A 16,204-nucleotide genomic window follows, 5' to 3' on the forward strand; every position below is an offset into this window, starting at 1 on the left:
AATTCAATATTTTTGTTAAATTTCTTTTCTCTTGACTCTGGCCTTTCAAGAATATGTGATGTGTTAAATATATTACTGTATCTGTTGTTACATGGAGAGAGTGGGTGGGGTGGGTGGGTTTTATTTTTTAAGTGTTTTCTCAAAAAAAAGAAGGTAGTATTGTACATTTGATGTAGATTTTGTATGGCTGGACCTTCTGAATAAATATATCTATACAAAAAAAAAAAAGATTAGAGCCTAAATACGTTCTATTTCCAAAACAGAAAGGCTACGTAATGTTACCCAGCTAACAAATTACTATTGCTATCCTAGCATATCAACTAACAGCTAGAAAAAAACCAAAACATGTACCTTCGTAGTCAAACTGGTGTCAATCAGCGAGGAATTTGTCCAGTTTAGATTATGTTGATGAAGAAAAATGGTTTGCAAATAGTGATATATCTTCAAATCATATTTGTGGCAGCTGCTTTAGAGTCCTGAAACAGCGTTAACTACACACACCAGAACTAAAGATACACTGGATCGAGTCAAAACGGATGTTGTCTGACGTCATGTGAAAAGGGTCTATTACCAGCATCGCTCTGGCTTGGTTTCATCTCACATTTTCCCCCTTGCCAGCTTCAGTCGTACAATAACATTTTAACTTTAAATATATAATTTTTATATCATTAAAATTAATGGATGTATGAGCCATGCTATGTGTTGCTTTGGAAGTTTCTTTGAGTTTCTACATTTTATTGTAAAGAACATATTTTCAAATGAATGTTCTACTTCAGGACCTTTAAAAATAAAGAAACTATTTTCCTATGAGTAAAATATTAGTTAATTTATGTTTGGCGTTTATTTAGCTGCAATCGTAGCTTTGATTTTTGAAACCAGCTTTTATTTTGAAAACGAGTGTCAAGTGTTTTTCCGTTTTCGGGTGATGAGCCTCCAGGTGGATTGCTGGGCTTCCAGCCCAGCTTTCCTGAGTAAAGCAGAATATTTTCAGGTAAAGAAAGTTTGTGAGAAATTGGAGTAGTTTTTAAGGACTGGCACGACTCTAAGAAGACTGAAAGTGAATGTAAAGTTTTAATCAACGCATAATGAACATCAGAGTATTTATTTCCCGATGTCAGTGGCAAGGTAATGGCTGTTTCTAAGGATTGGGGCTTCAGTTACTAAGCATAAGACTAAGCGCAGAAAAATGCAACTAAAATTAGGAATTTATGTTTTTCGTAGGGTTTTCCATTAGCACCACAAAAAGCCAGAATTTTTTCGGTCTCTGGATCATAACAAACAAAAAACAACAATGAGAAGTGGAACGAAGGAATAAATTTTACTACAACTCCAACAGCAAGCCTCCATTACAGAAATGTAGAGTTTCAGAGATATTAAAACTTACCTTATTTTCCGCACTATATGGCGCACCTAAAAACCTTCAATTTCCTCAAAAGCCGACAGTGCGCCTTATAATCCGGTGCGTCTTATATATGGACCAATATTGAGCCACAACAGGTCTAGCAACTGCGGTAAGCAGCCGCCGACTTCATTTTCCCCCGTAGAAGAAGAAGTGCGCGGTGCATGCTGGGATAGTTGTCAGAACGCTGGTTTGTTAATAAAGTTCGATAATACATTTAAAGCCAGGGGGGAGGGGTGGGGAAAGAGAGACAGAGACTGCAGCGGCAGCGTGTAGGTTGGTCTTGTGTTGCCCAGAAAGCAGTTGGGCACAATATCGCAACACCAACACCGTGAGTGAAACAACAACTGGGGTCGACTACTACACTGTCGACAGTGGGGTCGACAGTATATATAAAGTACTCGGGGACCATTTCTTTATAAATGTGGATGTGTAATAATAGAGTACGGAGCAAACTGAAGAGTCAATTCTATGCGCCTTATAGTGCGGAAAATACAGTGCATAATCATTTTTGGAGCTTGAATCATCGAAGAATCCATGGAGGGGTCAGGAGGGGGAGGTTAGGCTGATGACTGGCGATTCATCCTCAACCAGACTGGTTCTAATATATACAAAAAGGCAATAAAAGGATTAAAACATGCTGTAAAACGTAAGAAGACACAACAGCGGAAATAATGCTCTCAACATAAAAAAGATCTGTTCAATTTAGCCAAGAATTTGATTGACTGTTCACCGGCTCGATTTTTTTCAACACTTATACTCCGCTAACATTCGGCATGCTAAGCTAAATATCCTAACACCGAGCCGCGTGGCGAACATGACGTCTATCATACAGGTTGAGCTCAACTCAAAATAATAGTTATAAACCATCTCAGAAAAAAATGACTTACAGTAAATAACTCAGACATGTGGAACGTAAATAGTCCTGAAATGACTTGGCTTCTGTCGCTTCGCTTCGGTGGGAATCTGTGATTCGGGGGGCGGAGTCAGTGAATTACCTCCTTCAGTGTTGTTGCTGCTGTAGGAGTTCAGAGTTAAGAAGTCAAGAGTTATTGATTTTATTTTAACACCTCTAGATTTGATACGGAAACACTGGATTTTAACTGCTAATAATTTACACCCCAGAGTTACATAAACAGAATGTGACTCTATTAGAGTAAAATTAACTGCTTCTGCATGAAATCTACCAACACCAAAACATTTAACACTTTTGAATTTGCTGTGAGTAATCCAGAACATGCTACTATGGAATATTGTCTCTGTCCTTCGATATCGACCTAACAGGACAATTAGATCCTTCGCAGGAAGGATCATCATCCACAACAAAAGGGTTGGATGATACGAGTTACAACAACCTTAATTTCTTTTTGGGATAAGTATAGTATTTTTGACCTTAACCCTATCCTTAACTTTTAAAAAACAAACTAAAAAAATATCAAACTTCAAATGCACAACAAAAAGGTTGATGGTTTATTTGTTCGTAGACTGACAGTAGTGAGTTCTTAGTTTTATTAAATTTCACTGGAAAATTGAGAATTGATCATCTCTTATCTGCAGATCACTGTCACAATGGAAGATGGCCTATTCTGATTGGTTCATCACCTGAGTAGCTGAGTTCAACCTGTTGATGAGATTCTTCCCAGCAGATACAGATAATGATGTGTCCCACTCCTGTGGTAAACTTTGTCCATACCGGATAGACAGGGTTTACTTCAATGTTGCTTAAATATTTGATATGATTGTCCCCAATCATTATAATTTTGTTAGAATTTTCTTTAAAGCTTTGCAAACATGTAGTTCAAGTGAAAATTTGTTCATACCACTGGAAGAATAAAATGTAAAATAATTAAATTCAGATATTCACTTCAGATCCGAAATGATACAGACATCTCTGAAAACATCATAAAACAACATAAAATACTAAGCATTGTTTTGGTCTAGATCCACGGAGAGTTGCTCACCAGGAACTTAATGCACATATTGGTCAAAACCTAAATTAATCAATGATGACAGGATCAGATTTTTACCCATTTTTAAGTTATTTTTTTTATATACATTTAAATCTTTTGTGTTTTATATTAAGAATTTCAGAAACATGTGATTCTTGAGAATAGGGACAAAACAGGTCCTATTGATAAAGCACAAAATTTGAATAAAATATACACAAAATATAATTTTTTCAAATATCTGACTAAACTAACCTGGGTCATGTGAGCACAACGATGTATATTTTCCTGATGTTTGCTGAATATTTTTTTTATTTTAAACACTGTAGTCGGTGGATGATGCCTGTAAAATTCCTTGTCCTGGAGCAGAACTCAATACATTATAATAGTTTAAAACAATTAAAGAAATACAAAAATTATATATTATGACAATTAAGTTTAAGTGGTCATATAAATAATTATAAAAGTATCAATAAATTTAATTAAAAATCAATTTTATATATATTTTCCAACTCCATTGAAAACTGTCCCTAGTTTTTGTCAGAAATGAAAAGAATGTAAAAAAAAATCAGGCATTATTGGGGGACACCAGAACTTCTGAGGACCCCGTGACCACTTCCTTTGCTAAAAGGGCTAGTTAGCTCTGGTTAGCTTATGTTATTCTTTAGTTTTTTTCTTCTTTTTATTCCTAAGTTGTTTGTCACAGCCATGATGTGTCAACACCATAACTGACAATTTACAAAACTTTGATGAAATTTTGTGAAATAAAAGCTTAATTTTAGTTTACTGTAAAGATTTCATGGACCTGATTAGCCACAATATGGCCTCCTTCAGAATAACATCATATAAATTGAGGTAGTTTGGCATTTCGTCATCTCCGTCAGATGTCAACTCCATCAGAGTTTTTGTGACTATTTCAGTGAAATTGTTGTCAAATCTCACTTAAATGTGCAATTAATTCATTTTAATGTATTTTACATAAATTGCATTACTTCACATGTACCAGGTTTTTCATTTTACTCACTAGTTTGTCACCACCTTCAGTTCTGTGTCAACTCCGTCATGCACTGTCAACTCCGTCAGATGGACTTTTTGTTGTTTTTTGTTTTAAATAATATTTATTTTGTTGCTTGAGAAGCATTTGTCTGTAAAATAAGTAAAAATATCACTAATAGATTAAAAATTATTTTATATTTACTTTTGTCAGATGGTGATGACAAAGTTCTAGGTCAGGTCGATTAAAAATGTAATTAAAAAAAAATGTTGCAACTGGGAGCCTGCACCTTAGCATCTTTACATTTCCAAGACATTATTTGTCATATTTGCATACTTAAGGTTGAGAAATTAAAAAAAAAAAGATAAGAGGGTAAATATGATGGCTGGAATCCAAATAAATATATTCATAGGTAAAAATATAAATACTGCTGAAAAGCAGAGGAGACTGGGCTGTCACTGCCCCTAATCTGCAGAGCAACTTCCCTCTCAATAGTAGATCTGCTGCCCGTGGTCTTGAACACTTTAATTCATTCCTTAAAACTCATTTTTATTCTTTGGCATTTCCATAAGGCCTGGCATTGAAATATAATTGCCTGTCTGTTTTAATTTGTCTTTTTATTCTTATGTGTTTTTATCTGTGGATTTATGAATACTGTACAGCACTGTTTTTAAAGTGATTTATAAATAGATTGACATTGACATTAGTCCTGTTAATATGACGTTATAATCTGAGTCATAGTTAGTTTTACTGTCACGATTTTAGCCCTTCAGCTCTACTCTGACTGTGCTGATTACTCATTACCCTCACCTGCTGCTCCCTATTTAAACAGCTGCTCGTCACTCAGTGCTAGATCGTCTGTTGCCACAGTCACAGCTTTCAAGCCCTGTTCCTTGTTCAAATGAGTCTCCTGGTTTTCTGATCCTGTCTGTTTTTTTTTACCACAGATTTTGGCCTTTTTCCTCTGCTGTGGGAAGATTTTTGACCTGTTGTTGAACCCTGCCTGCCTCTGACCCTGCCTCCAGTTTTCTGTCTGTTGGATTTACATTGCCTGAGAAGCCCCCGTGCATGACCCTGGATTGTTCAACGACTTAGTCTCTGGTTTGTGGAATTTGTCCCTGTCATCTGGTTGTCCCCACAGCCCCCACGGCCCACTCACCCTACCCTCCCCAAGGCTTCCCAACCCCTATGGTTCCCCCATTCCTAATTCACCAGTGTGACCTCGCCCTGTGGAGCCCCTTCTTCACCCTTATTTTGTAATAAACTTTTGTCTACTGAACACTTGTCTTGGCTGCGTTTTGGGTTCTGGCTGATTTCGCTAGTACATTACAGTACGATCTCGCCAGAATGAACCCACAGCCAAATCCTGATTGGTGTTCTAAGGTGGAGGGGGCCATTACTGGCCTAGAAAGAAGTGTCCAGGAGCTTTTACAGGGACTTTCGTCTCTAAGGAATTTTCAAGCCCAAGCTAGACCCTCCGTTGCACCACCACGTCCTCTAGCTGTCACTCCCTCAGTTAACGGTAACAACGAACCTAGGATTCCCCCCCCCCAGAGCGTTTCGATGGGGATCCCGAACAGTGCAGACCTTTTTTAACCCAGTGTTCTCTGCTTTTTGAACTCCAGCCCTCTGCCTTCCGTTCTGAGTGAGCCAAGGTGGCCTACACCATCTCTCTGCTATCTGATAAGGCTAAGCAGTGGGGAACTTCTGAGTGGGAGAATGATGCCAACAGCTGTGACTCATTTTTTGATTTTTCTGATGAAATGAAGAGGGTTTTTGATCCAGTCCGTCCTGAGAGGGAGGCTGCCAGGAGACTGTTTTCTCTCAAACAGGGCTCTCGACCTGTTACTGACTACATAATCAATTTCCATGCCTTGAAGTCCAGTTGTCTTTGGAATAATGAGGCCCTGTTTGATGGTTTTTACCAGGGCCTGTCAGATGAAATCAAGGATGAGATTGCTACCCGTGACCCTCCCAAGACCCTCAAGTCCTTAGAAAGGCTTGCCACACGGATTGACCAACGCCTTCGTGAACGTAAGAGGGAGAGGTCTTCATATAATTATCAAAGAAGGGTCTCAACTGTCCAGGTCAGTCCTTGCAGCATGCCACAAGTCTCCACAACCCCCCCTGATGGCACTGAGGAGCCCATTCAGTTGGGTAGGACCAAGCTCTCTGCTGAAGAGAGGGAGAGGAGGTTCAGAAATCACCTGTGTTTCTACTGTGGAGAAAGAAACCATCGCACTCTTAACTGTCCATCAAAAGGACAGGTTCAGTAAAGCTTGGGGGGTCTTTGCTGAGCCCTATCCTCAGATCTCAGAACCCTCCACACAATCAGTGCACCATCAGATTTCCTGACTCTCCTGAGGGGAGGGTGGTTCCTGTTTTCATTGATTCTGGGGCTGATGCTGACTTTATTGATGTTGGCCTAGCTCATATGCTCGCCTTGGAGTTGGAACTTCTAGATGAACCACGTGATATTTTTGCTATTGATGGGCATCTCATTGATCAAATAACTCACTGCACTAAGCCTGTGTCTGTACTGATTTCAGGAAACCACCACGACGGGATCACGTTTCTGCTGACCAGGTCTCCTGAGATTCCTGTGATTCTAGGACGCCCGTGGCTAATAAAACACAGTCCAGTCATCAATTGGCTCACTGGTGAGGTTCATCTTGCTCCACTTCTTGTCTGAAGGAAGCCCCCATCATGACATCGCCCTGCGAAGTTAACAATGACTATCCAGATTTGTCTAAGGTTTATCATAATCTGTGTGAGGTATTTAACAAATCTAAGGCCACTTCTCTGCCTCCCCACAGAGAGTACGACTGTGCCATTGACCTCCGCCCTGGGACCACCCCACCTAGGGGCAGATTGTATTCCATTTCTGGTCCTGAAAGAGAGGCTATGGAGGAATATATTTCCGATTCCCTCAAAGCAGTCTGTAACCTTTTTGGGTTTTATCATTGCTCTGGCAGGATTTCCATGGATCCATCAAAGGTGGCAGCCATCTTGGAGTGGCCCGAACCATCCAGTGTGAAGGAGCTTCAACGGTTTCTTGGGTTTGCCTATTTTTATCATCGCTTTATCAAGGGTTAAAGCTCAGTGGCTGCCCCTCTTCATCAACTCACTTCAACCAAGACTCGGTTCAAGTGGTCGCCAGAGGCAAAACATGCTTTTGGTAAGCTGAAACGTCTCTTCACTTCAGCTCCCATTCTGCATTTTCCTGATCTGTCTAACCCTTTTGTGGTGGAGGTTGATGCCTCGGACACTGGGGTTGGTGCAGTTCTGTCTCAACAGTTTGCAGATGATGCCAGGTTACATCCTTGTGCCTTTTTTTCTCTCCGGCTCTCTGCCTCTGAGAGAAACTACAACGTTGGAAACGGAGAGCTGTTCGCTATTAAACTATCAAATTGGAGGAATGAGGCACTGGCTGGAGGGGTCCACACTTCATTTTACTGTGTGGACAGACCATAAGAACTTGGAATACCTTAAGTCTGCCAAGAGACTGAACCCACGACAGTCTAGATGGGCACTATTTTTTTTAGCAGATTTGACTTCACCCTGCCTATCGACCTGGTAGCAAAAACGTCAAACCAGATGCCCTTTCAAGACTTCATCAACTTTCTGTCTGTTCTTCTAATTCTGTTGACCATGACTACATCCTTCCCTCCAAGACCAGGTTAGCTCTAATCAGAATAGAGACCTTGCTTAAGAGGAGTCATCTTAAACAACCACCTCCAGCTCAATGTCCTAAGGGTCTTCTGTTTGTTCCTGAAGAAATGGTTTCTAAGGTCCTTCAGTTCTGTCATGGCTCTAAACTTTACTGTCATCCAGGTATAACTAAGCAGTGGTCCAGTCAGGATTCTGGTGGCCCACTCTGAGAAAGGACACACAGGAGTTTGTGTCACCTGCTCCAGAGTAAAGCCCTCCAGACGCCCCCACTCGGTCTACTGAGGCCTCTGCCGATTCCACATCGACCTTGGTCCCACATCTCGATGGATTTTGTCACCGGCCTACCTCCCTCTCAAGGTAACACAGTACTCCTCACTGTGGTTGACAGGTTCTCCAAGATGACCCACCTCATTCCTTTACACAACTTACCTTCAGCACCTGATCTCGCTAAGGTGATGGCTCGAGAGGTGTTCAGACTTCATGGCATTCCCCGCAACATCGTGTCTGACAGAGGACCACAATTCATTTCCCGTTTTTTGGGGTGAGTTTTGCACCCTTCTTGGCATTGATGTCAGTCTCTTTTCAGGCTTTCACCCTCGGATGGATGGCCAGATGGAGAGGATGAATCAGGAGGTTGAGTCCAAGTTGCGCATCCTTTGCATGGATGCTCCTAGTCACTGGTCCCAGAACTTACCTTGGGTAGAGTATGCCATCAATGGATTACCATCAAGCGCCACGGGCCTTTCACCATTTCATGTTATTTATGGCTATCAGCCGCCCATTCTCTCTGTTCAGGAGGGAGCCGCCCAGGTTCCTGCTGCCCATTTATCAACGCGTCGCTGTCTCAGAGTCTGGAGAAGGGCCAGAGCTACACTCTGCAAGACCTCTGCTGTTTATACCCGGAATGCCAATCGCCACAGATCCCAAGCCCCTAGATAACTGGTCAGTCAGAAGGTGTGGTTATCCACCAAGGATCTGCCCATCAAGGTAGAGAACCGCAAGTTGGCACCCCGTTTTGTGGGCCCATTTCCTGTTGCCAAGGTTGTTAACCCTGTAGCTGTGCGTCTCAAACTGCCGCCTTCATTGCGTGTACACCCCACCTTCCACGTCTCCAAGATCAAACCATTAATGTCGTCCAGGTTTTGAGTTACCAGCAGTGTTGTGGTCAAGACCAAGACTGAGGGAAGTCGAGACCGAGTCAAGACCAAGACCAGCGCCCTGCTCTACGTGATACAATAAAATGTGAAATATGATCAAAATTACTTTTCAAATTGATCTAAAAGATCCCTATTCCCATAAAAACACTTAGATATTACTTAATAAATTTTACCAATATTAAATCTTCCATCTCTGTGCTACAATCCGCGGTGGTCTCGTGCCATCCCTAAAAAGATAACAAAACCATTAAACATAGCACCATTCTCTCTCTGCACCATTCTCTCTCTGCACCATTAAACATAGCAATTGAGGCAATGCCCTGACGGTAAATAATGCTCAACTATGAACCCTCACCAAGGAGCAACAAGCAAGAAGTAACCAACCATAAGAGGCTCACCATGACTGTTCTCACCCTCTCTCCCGCTACATGAAGCCAGGTAGTCTGACACCATGGCACACATTACAGCTGTCACTTTGAACGAAAACAATGAAAGAGTAATGTGCATGCTCTGCGTAATCTTTTGTTCTTGTGTTTTGTTTATTTGTTAATTAAAAAAATATCAATGTACATAATTAAATAAAATCCTCATAGCTACTGCAGTGTACGCAGAACATTACAAAAACAAAGAACGATGTTCTGTCAGGTTGCCATACGCTGTCAGATTGCCATACGCTTAACACGAACTCATGGCTATGTCCGTCAGTCATCACCAAATAATTTTATTTAATTAGCATCATAGAATCATGACGTAGATCATCATACACTTTATCAACATTTGTATGGCATCCTGACTTGGCAGTTAAGTAGGTTAATGAGTTTTACACGGGCGTGTGTTGTAGTTGACTGCAGCTGCAGCCAGACCTTGCTTTAAATACACATTGAAACCATGACAACACATGTATATCTATACAGTTATCATTGAAAACAATTTAATGACTTATTTTCATCATAACTTGTTGTGTATGGTGAACTGACAACTCCTCTGACGGTCTGACTTATTAATGCGCAGGCATGATACTCACTGCATGTATGCTATTCTGACAGCGTATGGTAATCTGATAGAACAACAGTGTTCAGTGGCACTCCAGTCCTATTTTCTAAGTAAAGAGCCGTTCAGAAAAATCGGACTGTTCCTGAATGTCACGTCACTATATTGCAGACTTTTGGATACAGCGTTGTCCCATATTTGCGACAAGTCAGTCAACACCTCTGCACAATAATTCAGCGCAGTGAGTGTTTTTTTTCATCACAAATGCTTATGTGTCTAGTTAGACGTAGTCCCCACCGTCTGTGAAAGCGAAGTGCTGCTGAGTTAGCTGTGGCCATCGGATTTCTTATGATTTATGCAGCGCTGTTCTATTACTGACCATTAGACAGACATCTGCCGCTGAGAGAAAAACACTGCGCATGTCTCAGAGCGCCGTGTGCGAGTGAAAGGTGGGGAGGGGGAGAAGGGAGTAACAGAAACACGCAATTGCTTGGTTTTTAATTGGTGCTTTTTGCATCCACTGAAAACAAAGATGTTAACAAATCTTATTAGGAATGGACAGTATGCTGTACGCTTAGTGATATTTTTACATTTGCGGTCTTGACTGGTCTTGAAATAAAATACCGATTCCTCAGCACCCGAGACCGAGACAAGACCGAGACCAAATGCGGTCGAGTCCGAGACGAGAATGGTCTCGAGACCAAGACTGACCTCAAGTACTACAACACTGGTCACCAGCATCACAAACCCAAATGTACTGTACTGATCACATGTTAGAAGTTGGCTGGGTTGTGTGTAGGTTCAAATTTGAGTAGCTCCTTTTATTTTTCCCTCCCTTTTTGGTGTGAGTAGCCGAGTGCATTTGTGTGCATGTTGCATTATGTATGATGCTTCCTGCGTGATGAGCGAGATGACACAAAGAAAGTGATATCCTCTCCAGAGATAATGAGGGCAGTGCACGCATGCATACACACACACACACAGTCTTCAGATTGGTTGACATGCACAGTGTGTTGCTTAGAGACCTGTCTTCATCAGATGAGACATGAGGTAATCTCATTTAATCTTATTAGGAATCATAGGGTTAGACAGATGCAGTAAATGAACTGAACCTTTGTTCAGTCCTTCTTTTTGCCCACAGTGGACTGATACTGAAGCCAAAAGAAATGCTGTTAATGATGATCAGTTTATTGCCTGAATGAACGCTTAATTGACTGAACTTACATTGTACTTTTATAGTCATAGCAAACACTAAAAGCAGTTTTTCAGTCAATTCAGTCAATCTGCACTCCAATACCTCCAATGGCAGAACCCTGGACGCATTTACCCCATCTACACTCGCAAATATTCACACATTAATTCAACGATACATGGTGTCAGCTTGTTTTGAGGTTATCCAGGAGTCATTATATTGCCCAAGGACACTTCAACATGTGTTGGAAGAAACTGAATTCAAATTCCAGTTGCCAGTTGACTACTGAGATGTTGATGCTCCAGATATTGCTGGTTGTAAATAAATTTAAAAAAAGCACCAATCCCTGGAACCAAAGTTTTACAGTTCAGTGGATTTTCTTACATATTCTTGTCTTTATGGATAAAATAAATATTAGTTATTATTAGTAATCAAGAAATATTAGAAACTATCAGCAATCAAACATGTAATCAGTGCTAACTACGCTAGAAGTACATTTCACATATTGTTAACTTTATTGTTCACAAAGCAAAGGTTAACCAAACCTTTGCTAATGGCTGTGTATTCAATTTAATCCTTGACCTGCAGAGTCTCTTGGAGCCCCCAAGAGACTCCTGCAGAGTCTGTTGCCCCCAAATTTGGGTCCCTAAGGAATAGTTATTATAAAACTAAGAATGCTGGTCTCAAAACCTTTAAAGCAGTGGTTGATTTTTTTTTCTTTGTTCATATTTACAGAATATTTTATTTGCTTTTAATAAGTAGCAGAACATGCCAATCAGCCATGATTGGCATGTTCTGCCAAAGTGAAATAAATTAACGTACTTAAAGGTTTGATTTCCCCCCACTTTGTCATTTTTTGTGAATTTTTGATTGCTCAATTTAAATCTTGTTGCTGTCACTTATTTGCTACTTTTGAAATCAAAGAGCAATTATACTTCATTTTAAAAGACATCTCTGTTATTTCCCATTGATATGTTTGTTTTAGTCATTACTAAACTTTGAGGAAAATTACCTGAATGAAATTACCTGAAAGTGTCATTTAGAGGTTTTATAGAGAATAATTAAATTTTACAGACAATGAGACTGGATTGCTTTAACTACAGGAGTGGCCACGGCAGTATGAATTTACCCAAAAGTTACATTTTCTCCATTTTGGTTGCTAATAGGGAATATTGAAGTTACATAATTATTTTCAGTTCTTCAACAGTTTCCTAAAGCTCCAGCTCTTTACCAGGTCTTGTTTTTGAATCAGTGGGGAGGAGACATAAAAATACAAAAGATACTTTAACTAGACAGAAATATGCTCTTTACAGTTTCTGCACAGCTTTTGCAGGGACAATCACAATTTAGGTTGCAGTTAAACAATATTGTTAGAGTTAAGCCGCCATGGAGGACAATGTTGTAAAGGACCCATTCAGTCAGAGATCATATTTGCATCTGATGCTCGTTCCTATAAAGCCAATATTATTCCCCTTCGGTTTAAAATATGCATGACTGGCATTGCAGAGAAGTCAAACAGGCTTCATCTAGCAGTTGTCAGAGCTACAGCCAAGAACCTCTGAATGGAGAGAGTGATTGTCCCTTTGGCTACTTTTTGCATGGTATAAACACACACACAAATATTCTTATTCATGGTACATTCCTTATTCTTTTGAAATTAGCATACTAGGACAATGAGACAATGATAAGGGCTGCTGTGTTTCACTTTGTGTCCTTTGTGTCCAGTCAATAAGCAGCCTGTTTTCTTTCATCAGAGCCTGCAATATTTTGCATTGAGAACATGAGAACTCTTTCATTTACTGTCCCCTGTACTCTCACAATATCAAGCCTTCATTGAGAATAATGCCAACTCTGTTCTTCATCAAGGAACTCAGACAACTGGAGTCTAAGAGGATATTCAGTTCCTAGAGCCTAAAACAAAATTCAAAACCCTGTTGATGCTTCTGACTCATGCCATCTTTGCGGAAAAAAAGGAGAAGAAAACAGCTTTTCATCTGAGAGTACTCCCAGAGAGCACACTGATCTGTGGCTCCAATCTGTAACAAATATATCAAATTGCATGCATACTGGTGCTGGGAAGACCTTAGTTTGGGGAAAACAATAACCTATTATTTTTAAATGACTGAGTGGACTATTTAAGAATATTAGGAAACCATCAGAAGAAGGGTCCGCGGCTGCTTGAAACCATCATAAGAGGAAAAGCATCTTCATGTGATGAGCCACAAATAGCTGAAGTGACTGAGACGACCTAATTCTATCTATGACTAAAGAGGACAGGACTCAGGGAAGGAGAAGAGACTCCATTCATCACATGCCTGAAGAAACTAGGAACAGCTCAAATCTCCCAGGCCTCCAGCAGACGACCCAACCTGGTGATAGCTCATCATGATGTTTCAGAATAGCACAGAAACATGGGCAAAGACATTTACCAAATTCATTTTGGTTATTTGGGATTTGTAACCTCCGGTTTTCACAGCAATAGGCAGTTTTGATGGAATCAGACAAATAGGAAAATCTTGTGCAAATTTATTTCCTATCAGCCCCTCCCACTTGGACAGACATGAAATTTTGTTCTCAGACTCCATATCTCTGACAAACAAATGTGTGCAACAGTTCCAACATAGTCAAGCCTTGGAGGACCAGACATTATCTTGTTTTAATAAATCTGCTGCTTTTTGTTGAGAAGAATAGATTATTATTACTGTAACTATTCTTTTTTTTCTTCTTTTCTATGAAAGAAAACAGTTTACTGCTCTCACCAATTTACTTTCTGATTCCAGAGTTGTATGTTAAAGGCAAGAGCAGGGGTGCAAGTAGGAGGGTACGGCAGGGTACTGCGTACCCCTAAAAGATTTGACGGGGGTACGTAGTACCTGCAAGAGAGAGGAGCGGCTATCTGCTGTAAAGAATCAACGGGTTCACTGTGCAGCCACTAATCAGCCGTGACTGATTAGTTTTTCAAGAACAATCTAAAACATGACTTAATCAGTTAATAAATGGAGTCTTGACAAAAGTTCAGTCTGGAAGACTCTAGTCGCACCTGCCTCATCAATCAGCGCCTCCCTCTTTGCAACCTGGACCTATCAGCGCCGGGCCAAGCCTCGCTCCAGCCAATCATCATTTGGGCTCCAGTTGAAAAGGACCTTCACCCATGGCCTCCTCTGCGCACCAGCTGCGATCAACCCACCTGCGACCCGGAGATGGGGCGGACCAGACATTAGGCCTCATCATCCTCCGACCGCCGCCACCAGTACAGGCCCCAGGGGGGTCTACATTCCTATGCTGCATCAGGAATGTTGATCGAGCTTGTCAAAGTCCAGCTCGACGTCCCCGGCCTGGACCTGAACGCCAAAGGACTTTGTTTATTTTCATGTTCATTTTGTCATTAAACTCTTTTAATCGCTTTCTTTCTCCGTTTGAGTCTCTCTAGATTGAAATAGCTTTTTTCTCATTAGGCCCGAGGTTTTTGAGTCGATCTCGGCATCAGGTGACAAGCTGAATGCCGCCAGGAGGCTGAGACCAGCACGTCCTCCTCTGACTGGCTTAAAACGTTCGTAACTTCCCAAGTAAAAAAAAAGCATACTTTAGTACACTAAATTTTAACATACGTTAGCATACTATGATTGATGTACTTAAACTGTACTATTTTGGAACAACTTTTTTTGTGCTTAGTACACTTTAGTAGTATTTAAATAGTATTAAATTACAACTTATAGTATGCTTTAGTATAGTATACGTACTTTTTTGGTACAACTTCAAGTTGTACTTAGTGTAGTTAAAGTATATAATATTTCTGAGCTTTATTATTATATTTTGATATAATTATTATATTTTGAGTGTAATAATTCTGTCATAGAATTATATTAAAAATATTTATTTAATATTCCATCCAGCTCCTCCGGAGGAACCCCAAGGCGTTCCCAGGCCAGCCGAGAGACATAGTCCTTCCAGCGTGTCCTGGGTCTTCCCAGAGGCCTCCTCCCGGTGGGACGTGCCTGGAACACCTCACCAGGGAGACGTCCAGGAGGCATCCTTACCAGATGCCCGGGCAGCGGCTCTACTCAGAGTCCCTCCCGGATGACCGTGCTACTCACCCTATCTCTAAGGGAGAGCCCAGCCACCCTGCGGTGGAAACCCATTTCAGCCGCTTGTATCCATGATCTCGTTCTTTTGGTCATGACCCAAAGCTCATGACCATAGATGAGGGTGGGAACGTAGATCGACCGGTAAATCGAGAGCTTCTCTTTTTGACTCAGCTCTCTCTTCACCATGACGAACCGGTGCAGCGCCAGTTTCACAGCAGACGCTGCCCCAATCCGCCTGTCGATCTCCCACTCCCTTCTTCCCTCATTCGTGAACAAGATCCCCAGATACTTAAACTCTTCCACTTGAGGCAGGACGACCCCCCTGACCCGGAGAAGGCACTCTACCCTTTTCCTGCACTGAGCCTCATCCCGGCCGCTTCACACTTGGCCGCAAACCGCTCCAGCGAGAGCTGCAGATCACGATCTGATGAAGCCAACAGGACCACATCATCCGCAAAAAGCAGAGATGCGATCCTAAGGCCACCAAAACGGATCCCCTCAACACCTCGGCTTCGCCTAGAAATTCTGTCCATGAGAGTAATGAACAGAATCGGTGACAAAGGGCAGCCTTGGCGGAGTCCAACTCTCACTGGAAACGAGCCCGACTTAGTGCCAGCAATGCGGAACAGACTCTGACACCGGTCATACAGGGACCTGACAGCCCGTACCCCCATACTCCCGAAGAACCCCCCACGGTCGAACGCCTTCTCCAAGTCCACAAAACACATGTAGACTGGTTGGGCGAACTCCCATGCACCCTCCAGGACCC

The 16,204-nt window shown here is 41.4% G+C and overlaps 1 long non-coding RNA gene across 10 annotated transcripts in view; it reads left to right on the forward strand.

Moving 5' to 3' along the window:
• The window catches only part of LOC103460809 (uncharacterized), a 61,334-nt gene extending 47,360 nt beyond the window's left edge, over positions 1-13,974 (forward strand). For 2 of the 10 annotated variants that reach the window (XR_014084995.1, XR_014084997.1), the window contains exons 2-4: positions 5,287-7,517; positions 8,174-8,368; positions 8,598-13,974. This is a non-coding gene — a long non-coding RNA (uncharacterized LOC103460809). Of the gene's footprint in view, positions 1-5,286; positions 7,518-8,173; positions 8,369-8,446 lie in introns of all 10 variants that reach the window. The other 8 variants (XR_014085002.1, XR_014085001.1, XR_014085003.1 and 5 more) reach the window with 8 other exon arrangements.
• Positions 13,975-16,204: the final 2,230 nt, after the last annotated feature.

Source organism: Poecilia reticulata, chromosome 19 (genome assembly GCF_904066995.2).
Source record: "Poecilia reticulata chromosome 19, P_reticulata-male-v2, whole genome shotgun sequence".
NCBI lineage: Eukaryota > Metazoa > Chordata > Actinopteri > Cyprinodontiformes > Poeciliidae > Poecilia > Poecilia reticulata.